Below are 3,712 nucleotides of genomic sequence, written 5' to 3'. Positions count from 1 at the left end.
TAAAATGCACAAAGCAATGCCCTGAGAATTAAGATGCTTATCATAAATTCAGTTTTATTATGTCTTCATTCTGATTTCTAATATTGTTATATTCTAATACAATATTATGTTGTTTTTAATTTCTTCATTTGAACTTGAAAGTTTTGTATATTTCAGTTTATTTTCTTTCTTCTAAGAATTACTTCTGCTTTTCCGCCCGTTCCCCCCTCCCCGCTAGCGGCGCTTCGGCTGCACGGCGCTCGTTCCGAGCGTCGGGCTCCTGCTAAGCTAGCTCCGCAGTCCTCTCCCGTCAGCCGCCATCATGATTATCTACCGGGATCTCATCAGCCACGATGAGATGTTCTCTGACATCTACAAGATCCGGGAGATCGCGGACGGGCTGTGCCTGGAGGTGGAGGGGAAGAGGGTCAGTAGGACAGAAGGTAACATGGATGACTCGCTCATTGGTGGAAATGCCTCCGCCGAAGGCCCCGAGGGCGAAGGTACCGAAAGCACAGTAGTCACTGGTGTCCATATTGTCATGAACCATCACCTGCAGGAAACAAGTTTCACAAAAGAAGCCTACAAGAAGTACATCAAAGATTACATGAAATCAATCAAAGGCAAACTTGAAGAACAGAGACCAGAAAGAGTAAAACCTTTTATGACGGGGGCTGCCAACAAATCAAGCACATCCTTCCTAATTTCAAAAACTACCAGTTCTTTATTGGTGAAAACATGAATCCAGATGGCATGGTTGCTCTATTGGACTACCGTGAGGATGGTGTGACCCCATATATGATTTTCTTTAAGGATGGTTTAGAAATGGAAAAATGTTAACAAATTTGGCAATTACTTTGAATCTATCGCCTGTCATCATAACTGGCTTCTGCTTGTCATCCACACACCAGGACTTAAGACAAGTGGGACTGATGTGATCTTGAGCTCTTCATTTATTTTGACCGTGATTTATTTGGAGTGGAGGCATTGTTTTTAAGAAAAACGTGTCATGTAGGTTCTCTAAAAATAAAATGCATTTAAACTCAAAAAAAAAAAAAAAAAGAATTACTTCTTAGGCTTATTTATTAATTATATTTGTATTTCATTTTTATCGTGTCCTAAGTAATTGATTTTGGTATTTATGTTTACTAATTATATCCTAAAACAGAAGAAAACAACACAATCTCATAAATTCATGCAATTTTTTTTTGTACAGCTTTGGTCACGTGCTATGGATGTGGGTATTAGTATTCTTAGGTTTATTGAATTTAAAGTGAATTTATGTATTTCCTTTTATTGCCCTAGTTGTATACAAAAATTTTAATTATATATCCAGATAATAGGATGTTAATATTTACACTTTTGCTACTAAATTTAGATAAGTCAGTATCATGGTCAAATGTTACCTAAAAACTTGTATTATTTGGAGTTTGTTGAGAATTTTCAGCATGTTTTATGAGTGTATATAAATACGATACTCACTTGTGGAATATAGCATTTTACTTCTTAATGTATTAGCATAACAATAATTAAATCCATTATATCATTAATTTTTTGTCACATTTGACCTGAACTCATACAGCAATAGTAATTAATAGTACCAAAGCTTTTCTTAGTCAATTTATTCTTGCATAAATCACTATTTTGCCTTAATTGTGAATTGTATCTGTGATCAAAATAGTATGATACCTTCTTGCCCCTTTAATTTGTTTTACCATTAATTGTATTTGTTTGATTTTAATGTAATCATTTCTAATGTCTATTTATATTTATGTATTAAACCATTTATATAAAGTATGAAAACGATCAACCTTTGGTACCATTTTGGTTTCCAGATACGTTTTGTAAGCCACATACGGTTAAATTTGCTTGTTGGACAAATTGCCTTTTCTTTTAACAAAGGAATTTAAATTACTCATATTCATGGTTATTGCAGAAGATTGTTTTTTATGCCTTCTTAATAGAGTGCTTTCTTTTTATATTGTAAACATTTATACTGTTTTCCTTGTGGTCTGTCATTTACTACATGATTGACATTTCCTTTGTTTTTATGTTCCAGTGGGTATTTAAAATTCTGTGTTATCTTTAAATTTTTGAAGTCAAATTTAACACAATTAAAAAAAAAACTTATCACAGGAAAAACCATAAGACTTTTTAACTTCATAAGATATAAATTTTTTACTATTTTCTCTTCATATATAATTATGTTTTTGTAAATTTAATCAAAAATTATAAATTTTCACAAATATTATAAAATGATTTTTAAATGATACTTGCACTTATTTTAAATTATAGTTATAGTACTTACACAATCTTACTTCCTTTATTGAAATGTCTCCAGTATTTACTGCTACTTTTTTTAATGCTATGAGTGTTTTGCTTTTAAGTGTATCTAGAATATATTCTTAAGAAATTTTTCCAGGACATCAGCAAGATGATGAAAAGGGAGTTTTCTACTATTATTCCCCAACAGAAGCATCAATTTTACAACTACCCATGGACAAAAGTATCTTTGTAGGAATTCAGGAGTTCAGCAAAGAAGTTTCAGCACATTCTTAGGGCAAAAACCCTGAGTATGCATACAGAGAAGAGAGTAAGAAGATTGGTTGGACTTTACCAGCCCCTTTTTTCCCCCAAGGCATCACAGCTCAGTGTCAAGAGAGATTTCATTAGCCCATTTCTTCCATAAAGGAAAGTGAGAATATAGTAAATAAACTGTCAGTTACCCGGCTGTGTGAGATGCTGCCCAAGAGCCCCACTTCTTTCTTATCTTACCCAAATTACTGAGGTGATCAGCACAGGTGAGAGATTGGGAGAGGGTAGAACCAGAAAAGAGAAGCTGTAGACTCTCAAAATTGCTCCAGTGGACTCCATCAGGAAGTTTGTCCATGAGGCACTCAAGATGTCTCACCTATGGACACCTCCAATGGCCCAAGGCCACTTCAAATGCATTTCATGCTTCCCCCACCCCCTGGATGAAAGAAAGATAGAAAGAAGGCACACATACTTGAGCATTTCAAAGCACTGCTTTAATATATAATAGATAAATAGGTAAGTGTCCATTGACAGATAAATAGATTAAGAAAATGTGGTATGTATACAAACACAATTCCGTTGTATATTTATAAAATGGCTTATTATTCAGCCAAAAAAGGAAAGAAATCCTATCATTTGTGACAACATGAATGAACATGGACAATATTATACTCTACTAGATTGTACTATATTATAATCAGAGAAATAAGCCAGACATTGAAAGACAAATACTGAATGATTTCACTTATATGTGGAATCAAAAAATGTCAAACAGAAGTAGAGAGGAGAAGAGTCAAACTCAGACGCAGGGGTGAAGGTGTGGGGAAAATGGAAGCTGTTGGTCAAAGGGTACAAACTTTCAGTTTCAGGATTAATAAATTCTGAAGGCCTGATAAACAGTATGGTGAATATAATTAATAATAACATATTGCATACTTGAAATTTGCTAAGAGAGTACATCTAAAGAATTCTTATCACACACAGACACACATACAACAGATAACTCTGTGAGATGAAGGATATGTTAATTAGCTTGATTGTGGTAATCATTTTACAATGTATACCTGCACAGTAGTTCACCTTTATGCACAGTTTTGCTTTCTGTGGTTTCAGATACCTGCAAAACAGTACCATAAGATATTTTGAGAGAGAAAGAGATAACATGTTCACATATCTTCTATTGCAGTACATTGTTTTA

General features: G+C 33.9%; 1 pseudogene; it reads left to right on the top strand.

Annotated features, from left to right (window-relative positions):
- The first annotated feature begins 278 nt into the window (after nucleotides 1-278).
- On the top strand, nucleotides 279-1,038 carry LOC100398453 (translationally-controlled tumor protein-like; annotated as a pseudogene).
- The last annotated feature ends 2,674 nt before the right edge of the window (nucleotides 1,039-3,712 follow it).

This window comes from Callithrix jacchus, chromosome 4 (genome assembly GCF_049354715.1).
Source record: "Callithrix jacchus isolate 240 chromosome 4, calJac240_pri, whole genome shotgun sequence".
In the NCBI taxonomy this organism is placed as follows: Eukaryota; Metazoa; Chordata; class Mammalia; order Primates; family Cebidae; genus Callithrix; species Callithrix jacchus.
This window is presented reverse-complemented; position numbering and strand designations above follow the sequence as displayed.